General features: G+C 47.7%; 1 protein-coding gene across 3 annotated transcripts in view; it reads left to right on the top strand.

Moving 5' to 3' along the window:
- Positions 1–17,072, top strand: part of KAZN (kazrin, periplakin interacting protein) — a 1,222,068-nt gene that overhangs the window by 820,414 nt on the left and 384,582 nt on the right. The gene's annotated exons all lie outside the window — the stretch shown is intronic.

The following is a 17,072-nucleotide window of genomic DNA, read 5'->3' as shown; positions in this document are numbered from 1 at the left end:
CGACCCCCACCCCTGCTGCACCTGAAATCCAAGTTTGATGGCTACCATCTTGCCTGCTGTTCTCAGCCTGCTCTCTTTGGTTCAGAATACAAGGAGAACAGAACCAGGTCAGAGACCATCAAGATGGACACTTCCCCCATTGAGCCTGGCCTCTATCACCTGTGGTGACTGGGGTAGCACCGCCAAAGACCGCCGGCATTGGCTGCTGGTCACCAGCGGCAGGGCAAGCACAAAGAAGCAAATTACCCCCAGGGAGTCCGATTCCCGTCCAGTCGCATTTTCGATGTGCTTCATGCTCTCTCTTCCAGCTGTTCGCGCCACCACTTCAAATGGTTGATTCTGTTGCTCTGTAAAGAAAATGTCGCTCATTTCCGTTAAGTGCCCATCTCCCTGGTTTATGTTGCCACCACATTTGTCCTCCCGCTTGATGTGAATTCAAACCGTGGTAGGCGGCGTGCCCTCGGGACTCTACTCAGCATTTTGTACGGCCCCTTGATCACCTGCTTTTCAGAGAGTGCAGACCAGATTTCCCCCAACCTGGCATGCGGATGTCCTTGCGCGGACTTTTCCATTTTGGAGGGTTTCCGCGTATCACAATATCCTTTTTGTAATAAAAGGAAGAGAATTGCTGACAATTTTCACAAATTTAGGCTCTTGCAAGAATAATTTTCTCTGAATTATGTGTGATTCTCCTTTTTATGTGTCCCTAACATTTAGTTTGCTTTCGGTGCAGCCGCTAAGCTGACTGTTAAATATTTGTCTCTCCTGCCACTTGGTCTTCAAGCTGTAGGTGTTTAGCACACGCGGGTAGTGCCAAGGACCTCACATGGCAAATGTCACTGGCCTTCCGGATCCCCACAAACCAGAAGCAGTGAAGGAGGAGACAGAACTGGGATTTAATTTAACTCCTAAACTGCTGAATCTGTACCCTTTCCTTTCTGCTTTTATCTTAGGGCCACATGGAGGGCTGGATCCTTAGGGGACATCATGAAAGCAAGAACCACCCCACTCTGCCCCAGTTGTGCCTGTTAGGATGGGTTGGTTGGTTGACATGACATAAAAAGAGAAGGTAGAGGGTTTGAGGTCAACATTTTTCAACTTCGCAGTCTGAGTTGAGGGCTAGGATTGTCTGAATCTCTAAGAGTGTAGGCTTGGTTTCCAAGAACAGCGGGAACCTGGTATGGCTCCCATCACAATCTACCCACAGTCGCCGTAGGACCAACCCACACTCAACTTTGCACATGTGCTCTCTGCTTGCTGGTCTTTCCACGGGCTCAGCTTCTGCAAGGCAGGGATGATGCCCAGCATACAAGGTAGTAGGCAATGAATAAATCTTGGTCAAACTAATAAAATAATAACCAATTTTGATTATGATTATTCAGTTATAGGTTCATGACCATAGTCAACAAATTTACGTTGAGTGCATAGCATGTGTCAGGCACCTATGTTTGATGTTGGGGACATGGCAGGAAATAGAGCAGGCAAAAGCCCTTGCCCTCATGGGGCTTAGATTCTAGACAAAGAATTTAGGCCATAGAATGCAAAAGTGGACTGTGTCCAGTGGTCTGTTAGAAGGCGACCAGTGCTATGGAGAAACAGCAGGAAAAGAAGATGGGAGGGAGTGTAATTTTAAGGACAGTGGTTAGGGTGGGACTCTTTGAGAGGTGGTATTTGAGCAAAAATGAGAAAGAAGCCAGGCGTGGTGGCTCACACTTGTAATCCGAGCACTTTGGGAGGCCAAGGCAGGCGGATCACCTGAGGTCAGGAGTTTGAGACTAACCTGGCCAACATGGTGAAACTTTGTCTCTACTAAAAATACAAAAATTAGCTGGGTGTGGTGGCACACGCCTGTAATCCCAGCTACTTGGGAGGCTGAGGCAAGAGAATCACTTGAACCCAGGAGGCGGAGGTTGCGGTGAGCCGAGATCATGCCATTGCACTCCAGCCTGGGCAACAGAGTGAGACTCCATTTAAAAAAACAAAATGAGAAAAAAGGGAGAGAAACATGCAGGGGCTGGGAAGGGCATTCTAGGTGGAGGGAATGGCCAGTACAAAGGCCCTGCAGCATGTTTGGAAAACAACAGGGGAATTAGAGGAACTGGAGTGGAGTAGACAAGAGGGAGAGGCGGGGACAGGAGGGCAGCAAGCTAACAAGCCACCTTCTCCACGCTGTGTAGATGACACAGCTAATGCTCAGGGGATTTAAGGGACATGTCTCAAGCCAGCCAGCGACTGAATAGGAGAGCAGAGCCCAGGCCTGGAATTCCGGAGCTTGTGGCGCTTCTCAATGTGACAAGAGGATCCACTGGGAGATGGCACTTCTTGTGAATGCCACTCTTAGCGCCTACTTGGTGCAGCTTTAACTTGGAGAAAAGAAAGATCCCATTCTCCTTCCTTGTTTCTGAGAACATAGTCATGGGGCAAGACTAGGCAGCCCCCTTATTTCAGTCTGAGCTATCCTTGGGGTTCCCAGCAAGATCCCAAATACCTCCAAGTCCCTAATGTGTCTTTCTTTGTTGTCAGATGCCACCGTGAGTCTGATTCCTTTCTGTGTTTTTCGTTCTTGCCCCAAAAGGTTCTTGTCTCATTCTGAAACCTGCCTCATGGAGGCCAAGAATAAATTTAATTTAGGGCATCTACCTGTGCAGTCAGTCAATTACTTCTGCTAGCTCGCTCTGACAAACCATCTTCTGTCGCTGACCTTTCCTGCCTCATATTCTTGCAATATTTTTCTTTGCTTAACTTTCTGTGCAATCTCCTTTTCCATTTCCCATCTTTGCTCCTCTTATCATTCTTACAGACTGCCCTTCACACACATCGGCAGGCTTTCCTGTTTTCGTTTGCTGCTTCCTCGTCACTTTTTCTTTTTGAGATGGAGTCTCACTCTGTCACCCAGGCTGGAGTGCAGTGGCAGGATCTTGGCTCACTGCAGCCTCTGCCTACTAGGTTCAAGTGATTCTCCCGCCTCAGCCTCCTGAGCACCTGGGACTACTACTGCGCCTGGCCTTCCTTGCCACTTTTGAAGGCATTTTTTCTGCTGCCTCCCCAGTGAGTGTGGGTGGAGACCCTCCAGTCTGTTTGCCATCAGGTGACCTGATGACCAGTTCTGACTTGGCCCCTGCCCTTGTTTGTACCCTTTATACAGAGTCAGGCACTTCTTCTTGCAAAGAGCTCTGTCTATTTAGGGTGGTCTGGGCCACAGGAGGCCTGGGCAGTGGTATTGATGCTGCTTCTAACAGAGAACCATGAAGCCCTGTTGATATGGCTTGGCAGCATCCCCACCTAAATCTCATCTTGAATTGTAGTTCCCATAATCCCCACATGTCATGGGAGGGAACCAATGGGAGGTAATTGAATCATGGGGGCGGTTACCTCCATGCTATTCTCGTGCTTGTGAGTTCTCACGAGATCTGGTGGTTTTATCAGAGGCTTTTCCCTACCTTCAGTCTGCACTTCTTCTTGCTGCCGCCATGTGAAGAAGGACATGTTTGCTTCTCCTTCTGCCATGATTATGTTTCCTGAGGCCTCCCCAGCCATGCTGGACTGTGAGTCAATTAAATCTCTTTCCTTTATAAATTACTGAGTTTCAGGTATGTCCTTATTAGTAGCATGAGAACAGACGAATAGACCTGTGCAACTATAAAATTGGCCAGACAAGAACCTTGAAGGCAGCCTTGTTCATGTTCGAGGTCTGGTTGTGTTGAGTATTTACCTCAAGGATGACATTTCAATGCTGACAGCAGGGGTACAAGTCAGTATCATCCATTTGAAAGGTATCTTGGTGATGTCTGTTCAGATTTCCAACACCTTTCTGGGTTTTCAAAACTAAGCAGGTTTTGCAGAGATTTCTATATAAGACCACGTAGTGCAGCATTGTTTATTGTAAGGCAAATTGAAATCCTAATTGTCAGTCAACCCCTCAGCTCTTTGAACTGGATAAATAAGTAGAAATACATATACTCTGGGATACTGCGAGGTTATTAAAAATGGTGAGGAATAGCCCAGGTGCGGTGGCTAACACCTGTGATCCCAGCACTTTGGGAAGCCGAGGCAAGTGAATAACTTGAGGTCAGAAGATCGAGACCAGCCTGGCCAACATGGTGAAACCCCCTTCTCTACTAAAAATATAAAAATTAGCCAGGTGTGGTGGTGCATGCCTGTAATCTCAGCTACTTGGGAGGCTGAGGTAGAATTGCTTGAACCCAGGAGGCGGAGGTTGCAGTGAGCTGAGATTGCACCACTCCACTCCAGCCTAAGCATCAGAGTGAGACTCTGTCTCAAAAAAATAAAATAAAAAATAAAAATAAAAAATGGTGAGGATTGATCCACATGGACGTGGAGAGATGACCAGGAAACAGTTACATTTAAGCAAATTTCCGTGTGCGTTTTAATATGTGATGATCCATTTTGTAGAATAAAATTATATATCCATTACAGGGCAAATATGATATTGTTATTAAAAGAAATTAGGTGCTTCACAAATCTTAAACATTGCAGCATTCTCAGGTCATTAAGTTATTATAATATTCTATCTAATTAACATAAAAAATTCAATTTAAAATCCAGAAGAAGAACATCATTCAGGGTCAAGGTTTGTTTGTTGGATGAGAAGAAATATACATTCGTTATAACCATGTTTTGTTTTCAATAAATATGAAAAAGTATTCCTTTCAAAACATTACACTCTGGATTGGTGATGTTCTTTTCCCAATGAGCATACCTTTGTAAAATAAAATTTACTTTACTTTGTCTATTACTTGGTATCTCTCTGTCTCTTTTACTTTTGATTGTGGAGAACTTCAAACATGCAGGGAAGTCAGCAGCCCAGTAGAATGAATGCCCCTGTGGCCTATGGTCCCAATAACCATCAAACCTTGGCCAGTCTTGGCCTATCCACACCTAGATTCCCTTCCCCAGCCCCTGTTCCTACATGAGTTTGAAGCAAATCCCAGGCATCATTTAAACACCTCCATTTAGCTGGGCGCCATGGCTCATGCCTGTAATCGCAACCCTTTGGGAGACTGAGGTGGGAGGATCATTTGAAGAGTTTCAGACCAGCCTGGGCAACATAGTGAGACCCCATCTCTACAAAAAAATTTTTTAAAAACTTAGCTGGGCGTGGTGGTGTGCACCTGTGTTTCCAGCTGCTTGGGAGGCTGAGGCAGTAGGATCACTTGAGCCCGGGAAGTCGAGGCTACACTGAGCTGTGATCGTACCACTGCACTCTGGTCTGGGTGACAGAGCGAGACCCTGTCTCAAAGTAAATAAATACATAAAAATAAAATCTCCATTTGCTCCTCCTGACGCTGCGGCTGCACCATAGTCAAGGGGTGCATCTTCCAGTGTTGAGCTATTGCAAAGAGATCCTAATCCTGACTCCCAGACCTTCTACCTGCTGTCTGCCCCCACACTGTCCCCAGAAAGGTCTTCTTACAGCCTAGTCTGAGCCCTACCTTAACTGAAGCCATCAGAGCCCCCCAACTGTGACAGTGGACCAAGCAGGCAGAGCAGGGGTGCAAAGATATCAAAATCCTTAGGTCCCGGGGCAGCAATGAGTAGGACCCGGGGTGGCCTGAGCTTGCTCACCATGGCCTGTGGCCTCATTGAAACTCATGAGTTTAACACAAGGGAGAGTACAAAGATGATCATGTGTCTCTATGGCCACGATGGGGAATGAGGAAAGAAGTACTGGAACATTGGAACTCTGCTGCCTGGGACAAAAGGCCCTTCACAGTTGGCCTTCCATCTGCCTGGCTCAGCATCCGTTTGCTCCCTCTCTCTCCTGCATTCATCTCCTTTTCCCACTCGAGTGCCCCTGTGGGTAAACACCAGTGGGGTGGAAGTGGGAGTGCAGTGACTCAAAACCACATCGGAGTGTGGCTCCTGATCCCAAAAGCTAGTTTTCCTGTGAATATGGCTTTGACTGATCCAGAGGGTTTATTCAGCCAGTTTTTCAATAGATATTTTACTGGGCACCTCCTATTTCCCAGACACTGTTGTGGGCACTGGGAACCCAGAGGTGATGAAAAGAGACAAAACCCCTGCCCTCATGAAGTTTCTGTCCACACATGAGCATGGACAGATAACTGCAATGACGTCCATCGAATATGGCAGAATTGGGGACCAGCTCTGTACTTTCAGCTTTGTAATTTTCTGCATTCATTGATTTATTTAAAAGGAGTATGTTTCATTTTTACAACAACAACAATGTGATTTTTCTTAAAAGCCACAAACAAAGAAAGCACACAGGGCAAGATGCTAACAGTGATTAATTCCGGGTGGCGAGCAGATGCACAATTATTTTCTTATTCTTTCATGCGCTTTTTAAAATCCCCCAACCAATTTTTTGAATTAAAGAGAATAAAAACAGAATAGGGAAAAAAAGTGAATTCTTTGAAACTGGCAGTGAATCAGCCACAAAGTCAGGAATGATGGAAAGATTTTTTCTTCTTATTCTCTGCACAGTAACCACAGTATCGATGCCTCACTCCAGGGCACAGATGCATCTGCGGGAGAGCTGGGATTAGAGTCCCCTTGCTCTGTGGGGCTTTCTCTAAACCACCTTTTTTGTGGCCTTAATTCCATGAATACAAACAATAATTACCAACCTAAGTGGATTACTCAGCGTAGCTTACATGCCTCTGGGTCCTCGAATGAGTCACATTATTGACTGCTCACAATTAATCTAAAAAATTAAACCAATTGCTCTTCTGGTTCCTTCTCCATTTTGTGCCTGGATGACACTGCCACCAATTTATTGCCAGAGCTGTTATTTCTACTTGGTGTTCCCATTTTTCTCCAGAACTGAAATGTTCCATTAAAACTAATTTGTTTCCAACCTGGGTCTTTTGGAGTTTGCTCCCCATCCCTTCTGCGGGTTGCCCCGTTGGCTTCGATGGGCTGCAGTGGAATTGAGCCTCTATTTATAATTCTTCCACGGTCTGTCTGGTTTTTCAATTACTTCACAAACTCCCTTCTGCCCTTCCTCACTCTGGTTCATCAATTTTCACTTCCCCTGTCAAGTCGGAAAGAAGTCAGTGCTACTGCCTGCACCTCCCAGCGTCCCAAGTATTAGTCAGTGGGAAGAAAATGACCAGGAAACTTGAGGAGACAGAAAAAGGTACTCAGAAGTACCAGGCACGTAAGAGATGGTTGTGAAAAATCGTTATAAACAGGACTTCGACCTTCATTCCTCTTGTAATTTACCAGAGGAAAGAAGATCACCATACACTGAATTTTAACTCAGGGGCCATTGGGGCTGATTTGTTACATAGCTATAGCTAACTAATACATATTCCCTCTCCCTCACTGGGTGCCTCCTGTGTGCCAGGTAATCTCATTTCAAATGTTATCACCAGTCTGGAATATTCTTCTCCCTCCTCACTCAACTTTCATCTACTCTTCATTGCGTCAATGCAGACATCACTTCATCAGGGCAGCCTACCTGGGACCCCCTCCTTAGGCTCCTGGTGGCATTCTGTACCTCTCCTTTGTGACATTTACCACTGTTGTCATCTGACATTTATTTGTGTCATTATTTATTCATTATTCATTATTCCACTGACTAACCATAAGTTTCATAAGGGTGGAGCTGTCTTTTTTCTTTCTTTCTTTCTTTCTTTCTCCTTTTATATCTCCTGTCCCTCTCATGGTTCCCAGCATATAGCAGACACTCAAACATCCATTCAGGAATAAATGTAAGCCTCATAACAGCCATGTTGTCACTGTTCCCCTTTTACAGGTGAGGAAACAGAGGCTAAGAGTGCAGGAGGAGGTTGCCCACTTTCATCGCCCAGTGAGGTTCAGTCAGGACTCAAACTCAGAACCCCAGAGTCCCAATTTTTCCTGGTTGCTTTCCCCAGTACAGTCAACCTGAGCCTCCCTTAGCTCAGCTCTTAAAGTGCTGTCAAAGCCACCTGGGGATCTTGTGAAATGCAGATCCTGGTTCAATTGGTCTGGGGTGGCTGAGCCTCTGCAAGTCTAGCAGGTTTCCTGTGATGCTGATGTTGCCAGTCTCTGGACCACCCTTTGAGTAGCAGAAGGGAGGCCCTGTTAATTAGGGGAGGGAGGCCCACGGGTTCAAAGCCACTGAATAGCATCATGGGATGCATCTAGGTTGCACTAAACACTGTTATCTCTTGGTTTCAGTTCTGCTCCCAAACTGTGAATGTCTGTGTTGGTGACAGTTATACATTCAAGCCAGTCAGAGGGTGGGGAGGAGTCCTGATGCCAGCCTCACCTCATCTGGCACTGGCTCTGTGAATGAGGCTTCAGATGCTTTGGTTCTGCAGGAAAGGCCACCAACAGGGGTTCCAAAAGGGCCTGTGACAAGCCCTTGTGTGGAGGTATCCAGGCTCTTGTCGAGGAAGCAGCTCCCAGGTGGGCACAGAGAGCTGGTGCTTGGGAGAAGCAGATGTATACCCCACAAAACAACCAGGAGCATCAGAGCACACAGGGGACCTGTGCAAGCTGATAGAGGCTCTGGTCACCAGGGGCAACTAATTGTCCCTGTTCCCCGCCAGAAGGAAGCGTCCCCTGGGAGACGCGTTCCCAGCATCTCAGCAGGTGTGGAGCAGCTTCCAGGTGTGTGCTCTCCCCTAGGGATCCAAGTGGGTCCTCCATGCTTCCCTCAGTCTTGATTTTCTTTGCAGAGCCTGTCCAAAGTCATCCTTCCTCGAGTGTCTGTGGGCTGGGTTGGGTTGTATGAAGACCTTTCAAAGCTGCAAGCCCTGCAAAGATTATGGTGTCCCCTACACAGAACAACAACAAAAGGGAATACTTAGGTAGCAATGAATTGCAATTCCTAGAGGTCAGACACTGGCTTAACTATCTACCTGTACTCGTAGTTCTCAAAGCAGGCTCCCCAGACCAGCAACATCTGCATCCCTGGGGAACTTGCGAGACATGCAGATTCTCAGGCCCTGCCCCAGACCTGCTGAATCAGAAACTCCGGGAATCCGTATTGTAACACGCCCTCCAGGTGCCTCTCATGCACGCTCAGCTTTGAGAACCTGTATTAACTCACTTAATCTTGAAGACAGCCCTGTTAGGTACAAAGAGGTGAAGCTGCCTGTCCAAGGCCATCCCTCTGGTGATGCCAACACTCAGACACAGGCACCTGGCTCCAGAGGCTGTGCCTTCAGCTACTGCTTGCACATTGACCAGTGCTCAGTGGAAACCATAACACCTGAATGAGGATGTCAAAGAAATTACATTTTTTCCTATGATGTCTCTTTTGAGGTTTTTAAATATATATATGGAGAGAGAAAGAATATTGAATTTTCCCCCCAGAAAGTGTTTTTCTCTCTTTCTCATGCTCAGTACACCTGTTGGATAACCCAGCACTGGGCAGGGAGATGCAGATGCGGAGGAGAACAAAACAGGCCTTGGACGTGAACCCAGGGCTTCCTGAGTCAGGATGCTTGCCAGTGTCCCTGGCCCCTTCTGATGAATTAGTTCAGCGGTCCCCAACCTTCTTGGCACCAGGGATGGGTTTCATCGAAGACAATTTTTCCATGAACAGGGGCCAAGTGGAGGATGGTTTTGGGGTGATTCAAGTCCATCACATTTATTGTGCACTTTTTTTTTTTTTTTTTTTTGAGAAAGAGTTTTTCTCTTGTTGTCCAGGCTAGAGTGCAATGGCACGATCTCGGTACACTGCAACCTCTGCTTCCTGGGTTCAAGCGATTCTCCTGCCTCAGCCTCCCAAGTAGCATGCACCACCCCATCCGGCTAATTTTGTATTTTTAGTAGAGACAGGGTTTCTCCATGTTGGTCTGGCTGGTCTCGAACTCCCGATCTGAGGTGATCCGCCCACCACGGCCTCCCTAAGTGCTGGGATTACAGGCGTGAGCCACCGCCCCCAGCTGTGTATTTTATTTCTATCATTGCATTGTAATATGTAATGAAATAATGGTACAACTCACCATTATCTAGAATTAGTGGGAGCCCTTAGCTTGTTTTCCTGCAACTAGACAGTCTCATTGAGTGGTGAAGGGAGACAGCAACAGATCATCAGGCACTGGATTCTCATAAGGAATGAGCAATTTAGATCCCTCGCATGCGCAGTTCGCAATAGGGTTTGCGCTCCTATGAGAATCTAATGCTGGCCGGGCGCGGTGCCTCATGCCTATAATCCCAGCACTTTGGGAGACCGAGGCGGGTGGATCATCTGAGGTCAGGAGTTCAAGACCAGCCTGGCCAACATGGTGAAACCTCATCTCTACTAAAAATACAAAAAATTAGCCGGGCATGGTTGCATGCACCTGTAATCCCAGCTACTCGGGAGGCTGAGGCAGGAGAATCGCTTGAACTTGGGAGGTGGAGGTTGCAGTGAGCCGAGATTGTGCCACTGCACTCCAGCCTGAGCAGCAAGAGTGAAACACCGTATTAAAAAAAAAAAAAAAAAAAGAATCTAATGCCACTGCTGATCTGACAACAGGCAGAGCTTCGGTGGGGAGTGGCTGCAAATAAGATGAAGCTTCACTTGCTCACTCACCTGCCGCTCACCTCCTGCTGCCCAGTTCCTAAGAGGCCATGGGTTGGGGAACCCTGAATTAGTTAATTGGATGAATGAATGATGAACTAAGTCTGCAGTAGCCCCAGAGATGCTGACTCAGGTCACCTAGGATGGGGCCCAGGGACCTGAATTTTAGTAGCTTGCCCTCAGAGGATTCAAATGCAGCTGGTTCCTATAACCATCAAATTACAAGACACTTGGCTTCCTGTATTGGAGGCTTTTTCCTGGCAGGAGCATTGCTTTTGCAGAGGCCTAGGATACACCCATGAGGACAGCAGCCTCGCCTTACACTTAACGCACCCGATCCTGCCTCTGGCATCTCACAAACGTCACTCCCTGGAACAAATTTGTGAAGGCCTCCAGACCTCAGTGTCCTCATCTGTAAAATGGGGGTAGTAGTAATTCTTGCCTCATAAAGTTCTTGGCGAGGATTAGATGAGCGAGCATGTGAGTTTGGCCTCCGTTTAAACACTCCATAAAGTTTCCTTTTAGGATAACAACAGGCCGTTTTAGAACCTTCCAGAGGTTACTTATTCAGATCTCCTTAGGTGACGATTGGGAAGCTGCCGTTTCTTGAAAGCCTCCTGGGTGACAGATGGAGAGTGGCCCTGGCATGACCCTTGACCCTATCCTTGAGGCTTTCCTGCCCATCTCCTGCCTGGAATGTGCTCCGCAGCACATGGATCAGGATGGGGAAAGGGCTGTGTCACCGGATACCTTCGGCCCCTGCCCACGTCTAGGGCCTGTGAAGACAAGGAGGGACAGCAAAGAAATGGGGAAAAGGCCAGGCTGTCTTCGGCTTCACAGTGACCCAAAGAGACTTAGTGACCCTTGCTATCTGGTTGTGTTCCTTGGGATAAAACTGAGCATCCGTAGGGAAGCAGAGATTTATCCAAGACGTGCACCTGGGAGCAGTCAGCTCTGCAGAGCCCCTCGCTGTCCCCTCAGCCAGAATAGCCGGGCTTTCTTCCCTCCCACACTAATTGGTTCCACTCGATGCTTTTATAGGCGACCCTAATGGGTTTTGTGAGATGTCGTATTAAGTGTGTGGTCCATAGAGTGATGCCCTTCGCTGTCAGGGAGTATAAGGGAAGAGCAGGGAATTCCAGAATGGGAAGGCCTGTGAATGTAGACCTTCAGGTTGGTCACGAACAGTCAGTGTCTCAAGATTCCACTGGGGAAGCGTTCACTTTTAGAATCAGGCCAAGCTGACGGTTCTCTGTCCTCAGGTATTTTCCTTTGTAGCAGTCACTGGCTCGAAGTGGAGAATGAGAGAAAAAGGAGCTTGTTTCAGGCCAGAGACCTCACTAACCAAATAATAACACTAAGGCCCTACAGCAGGGGCTACAAACTACCCAGCCTGTTTCCCTGTGGCCTATGATGGTTTTTTTGTTTGTTTGTTTACATTTTTTAATGGTTGGAAAAAATCAAAAGAGGCATATCTACCTATTTCATAACGTGATAATTATAGGAAATTCAAATGTGGGTGACTATAAAGCTTCATTGGAACACAGCCACGCCCATTCGTTCCTGTATTGTCTATCACTGCTTTTGTGCTGCGATGACAGAGGCTGCATGTGGTCTGCAAAGGCCCAAATTTTTATCATCCAGCCCTTTACAGAAAGAGTTTGCTGGTCCCTCTCATAAAGTATCCTTTGTGTGTGTGTGTGTGTGTGTGTGTGTGTGTGTGACAGTCTAGCTCTGTTGCCCAGGCTGGAGTACAGTGGCGTGATCTCGGCTCACTGAAACCTCTGCCTCCCGGGTTCAAGCGATTCTCCCACCTCAGCCTCCTGAGTAGCTGGGATCACAGGCACGCGCCACCATGCCTGGCTAATTTTTGTATTTTTAGTAGAGACAGAGTTTCACCATGTTGGTCAGGCTGGTCTCGAACTCCTGACCTTGTAATCCGCCCACCTCGGCCTCCCAAAGTGCTGGGATTACAGGCATGAGCCACCGTGCCCGGCCTAAAGTATCTTTTTTATCATGATAGTTCATGCTTATTCATTGATGGGCTGCCTTCTTACCACATGTCCTTGACATGTTTTAATTCCTTAAGTCCTCATAGTAACCCTAGTACATGTACTCCTGTGATTGCCATTTTACTGATAGGGAAACACAGGCAGAGTCTCATGTAATCTACCTTCTGTCACCCAGCCAGAAAAGGGCAGAACTAGGATGCAAGCACAGGGAGTCTGAAGCCAGGGTACCCATTCTTCAGCACCCCACCACGCTACCTCTCATTATCAGGTTCTGCAATACTTTATCCTTGGAGCAAGCACGGTAAGGTGTCTACATTTTCCCAAGCAAGTGCCCCAATCTGTCCCTGAGAATTAAGGCCCAGAGGGAATGATGCTTTCTCAGACCCTGGGGAACATTCCTTCCTGATTTGCCAGTAAGTGGCAGAGCTGGGACCAAGACCCAGGTGGCTCTAATCTCATCTTCATTCTCCTCATCCTCCAAGATGGTGGCCCTCCCTCTTGTGCCAGGGACTCTCAGATGCCCACTCTTGGGCACAGCAAAGAACCCAGATGCTCAGGCCTCATGGATTCCAAGGCCCCAGCAAGTGACATCCCTATTAGCCGGGGAGAAAGCCCTGCCTATTGTTCTATTTGCTTTCCTTTGTGATGTATTGTTACATAGGAAATTTATTTCTTAACAATTTCACTTACAGCCCTTAAAACAAAATGGGGCTCTGGAGAACTGCATCATTAGCATTGATAAACACTTTACAATACCATCATGAGCAAATGGAAATGTCTAATGAAAAGAAAAGAAGCACTGCCGAGTAATTAAAGAGGCTGCTGGGTTTTTATTATTATTTTTAGCAATTATGACTAAAAGCCTTAATCGTGCAGCACCCATTCTCCCATCTGTTTTGAACTCGATTATTTAAGGAAAAAACATCGTCATCATCGTCAGCCCTAGGCCAACAGTCAAGATGCCCAAGCCAGCTTGGCTGGGCAGTGGGCTAAGGGTGCCCAGCCCCAAGGCCCTGTGACTTTTCCCTGGTCCTAGAAGCCTTGCTCCAGGGCCCAACCTTGGAACTTTTTTGGTTCCCCTCCTCTCTTTTTCTCCCATCTTCCCTTTCCATTCCCAGGGAAGGTTTTGCTTCTGGATCAGCAACGAGCCTTCTCCATCTCTTATCTCTTGTCACTATGACCATCCATTTGCAAAAGAGCTGCCTGAAGCTATCATAATCTTTGCAGGCCACATATGGTAGATGTGGTTCAGAGACCAGAGAAGCTGAGAAGTTCGAAAGAGGACACACAGCTAGTGAGTAGCAGAGCCTGGACTGGAACCTAGGTCCTTGGACTGTGCTGGGAGGATGGAGATGACGCTCTCTGCTGCGCAGTGCCTGAGTCTCGGTCTGTTCGGCACCTTAAACAAGTGCCTTAATGTTGCTGAGTATTCATGTCCTGGTCTGTAAAAGGAGGATGACGACAGTAGTACTAACCAAATGAGGGGGGTGGGGAGCGTTCGGTGAGGTCACATACGTCAGTTACACAAAGCACAGGGTCAGTGCTCATGAAGCGACAGACTTGGTGGCCACAGTTCCCTAATGGTGCGGCTGAGCTGCCCTGGGGTGCTGCAGTGAAGTCAGCTGTGGGAAAGTGCAGTGCTGTGGGATAGTCTGAAGTTTCAAGGAAAACACAGTGACACCTGTCGGACCCTGGGTGAACTACTGGCTCAAGGTAGTCACAGTTTCAACATTCCATTCCGCTACATTCCCTTTGATGACAGCATTTGTTTGTGAAACTGGGTATTGGCCGTTGCTATGATTAAAAAGCAAGTACCACCAAGACCAGTGCAGAATGGGAAATAAGGGTGTTGGAGTCCAGTCCGAGTTCAAGGTTGGAGGATTGGTGCAGTGCCCAACAGGCACACACGTTCCATTTGTATGTACTTGTGATTATTTAAGAACAAAATGAAGGCCGGGTGCAATGGCTCATGCCTGTAATCCCAGCACTTTGGGAGGCCGAGGCAGGTGTATTGCTTGAGCTCAGGAGTTCAAGACCAGCCGGGCCAATATGGTGAAACCCCCTCTCTATAAAAAATATATAAATTAGCTGGGTATGGTGGCACATGCCTGTAGTCCCAGCTACTAGGGAGGCTGAGGTCAGAGGATCCCTTGAGCCCAGCAGGCAGAGGTTGCAGCGAGCCAAGATTGCACCACTACACTCCAGCCTGGGTGACAGAGCAAGACCCTGTCTCAAAACAAACAGAAAAGAACAAAATGAAACTCATTTTTTTTTCTTTCAACATATATGTATTATTTTTTCAACTGGCTATTACAATGTTAGAACATAAATACTTAGTAAGTTGCTTGGCCCTACCTATTTAGTAAATGAAGTGGTTAGGGATTTCTTTTGACCCTAGGGTGCCATGAGAAAAATTACTGAGACTCTAAGAGTGCCATAAACTGAGAAAATATCAGGACACCTGCCCTGTGGCACACTCAGTGACTCACAGTGTTCGTTTCAAACTCCTTTAACCGATAGATATTTTCTGAATGAACAGGGAAATGGAAGCACATCTTCCCTCCTTCCCCTATGTTCACGGAGCAAGCAGAAGAGTTTGCTGCATGAGATTTGGGAAGAAATTCAAAAATGTAGCTCCAAACAGCTCCCTGGGTGGTTTGGACATGAGAAACCACTTTCTGAGAAGACAAGTGGGCCGAGTGTTTCTCGGGGATCTGTGGCTGCAAAGCCCATCAGCTCTGATTTCAGCCCCAGACTTTCTGACAGAGGGACTTTCTGCCCACTGCCCCAGGCATGGTAATTAAGCAGTCTGAGTGACTGCAGAATTCTCGCATGTTCCTGACAGCCTGTGCTTGGAGTTACCATGAAAGCAAGTCAGGACAAGTCCCAGAGAAACTTAGCTGGTGAAGAGGAAATGGTATTTATTTCAAATACACAACCCAGAGTTTGAAGTTGATGAAATGGGGACAGAGAAGTTCTTTCCCGTTGCCCCACCCGCCGTGCAATATTGATCTTCAAATTTTCCAGCAGCCGCCGCCACTGCAACACTTCAGCAATAGTTGAATTAATGACCGTGGCAGTGCAGCCTCGTGCCGTAGGGTGGGACCTCCTGGAGCCTTCAGAGTTGGGCAGAGATGCTTCTTGGGAGGTGTCCGGATGACCTCTCTTTCGGGGTGTGGGGGAGTTCTGGAAGTTTCCATACAAGGAGCAGTTCAAGTGTTGGAAGCCCCTGGTTCTCCCAGGGCCCCTTTGATGTTCAGCGTGGAGACTCGGGGGACATAGCAGCTTCCTGGATGTGTCTGAGTCATCAGAGTTCTGCTTAGTAACCTTAACCTTAGTGCCTTAACCTTGCTAAGGCACAGGTTTCTCACATCTGAACCACCTGTGAGCTGTTTGGGGGCTACATTTTTGAAGAGGAAACTCCACTTTTATTCTCTGGGGTTTGGCCCCCGATCAGCCTCTCCAGATGGGAACTCCCTCCTTTCCCACTCTGCAGCCCACGCCCCAGCCAGTCCGGACTGCTGTCGGTTCCCGGCACACAGAGGGCTGCGCACAGCTCCTGCCCTGGCTCCGGCCCTTCCCTTTGCCCAGGATGCCCTTCATCTGGACATCTACGCCTAACGTTCAACTCAAGGGTTCTCTCCTGCCAGGTGAGCAGTGGGACTCACAGTCCAAGGAACTTTGGTCTTGGAAGTATCTGAGTTCCAGTGCTTACTAAGCCCTCGAGCCTGCCCCAGCTACTTTCTCCTCACCCGTGGAATGAGGATAAAGTACCACCTAACTCAGTGTTTCTCAAACTGTACAGTGCACCTGAAGCACTCCGGGATCTGGATAGACTGCAGATTAGGACTCAGCAGGTCTGGGGTGGGGCCAGAGAGTCTGTGCTTTTCTTTCTTCTTTTCTTTTCTTTTTTTTTTTTGAGACAGAGTTTTGCTCTTGTTGCCCAGGAGTGCAATGGCACAATCGGTTCACCGCAACCTCTGCTTCCCGGGTTCAAGCAATTCTCCTGCCTCAGCCTCCTGAGTAGCTGGGATTACAGGCGTGCACCACCACGCTCGGCTAATTTTTTTTAATTATTATTTTTAGTAGAGACAGGGTTTCTCCATGTTGGTCAGGCTGGTCTTGAACTCCCGACCCTAGGTAATACACCCGCCTTGGCCTCCCAAAGTGCTGGGATTATAGGCCTAAGCCACTACACCCGGCTGAGTCTGCATTTCTCTAACATGGTCCCCTGTGATGCAGATGCTGCTGGTCCAGAGTCCACACTTTGACTAGCAAAGGCTGATCTCATTGTGTTATATGTGACATGGCATGTACATGACATGTAAAGTACACAGGCCTTGCCTGGTTCATGCAAGCCCACTGTGATAACTTTTCTTGTGTGTAATGTGAGGCTTCCAGGGCACACCAGTCTCCTTCATGGAACAGACCAGACTGCGTGTCCCAAGCATCTCACTGTCTGAGGTTTGAGGAGCACTTTTAGTTCCGCCTCCTTTTACCATGCCTCCCCATAGTCCCGTTGGGCTTTCCAACCTCTGTGTAGGTTGTAAAGTTCCTGAGGCAAGAAACATTCA

The sequence above is a fragment of the Pongo abelii genome, chromosome 1 (assembly GCF_028885655.2).
Source record: "Pongo abelii isolate AG06213 chromosome 1, NHGRI_mPonAbe1-v2.0_pri, whole genome shotgun sequence".
NCBI lineage: Eukaryota > Metazoa > Chordata > Mammalia > Primates > Hominidae > Pongo > Pongo abelii.
The sequence above is the reverse complement of the archived record's forward strand: the minus strand, read 5'-3'. Positions and strand labels throughout refer to the sequence as shown.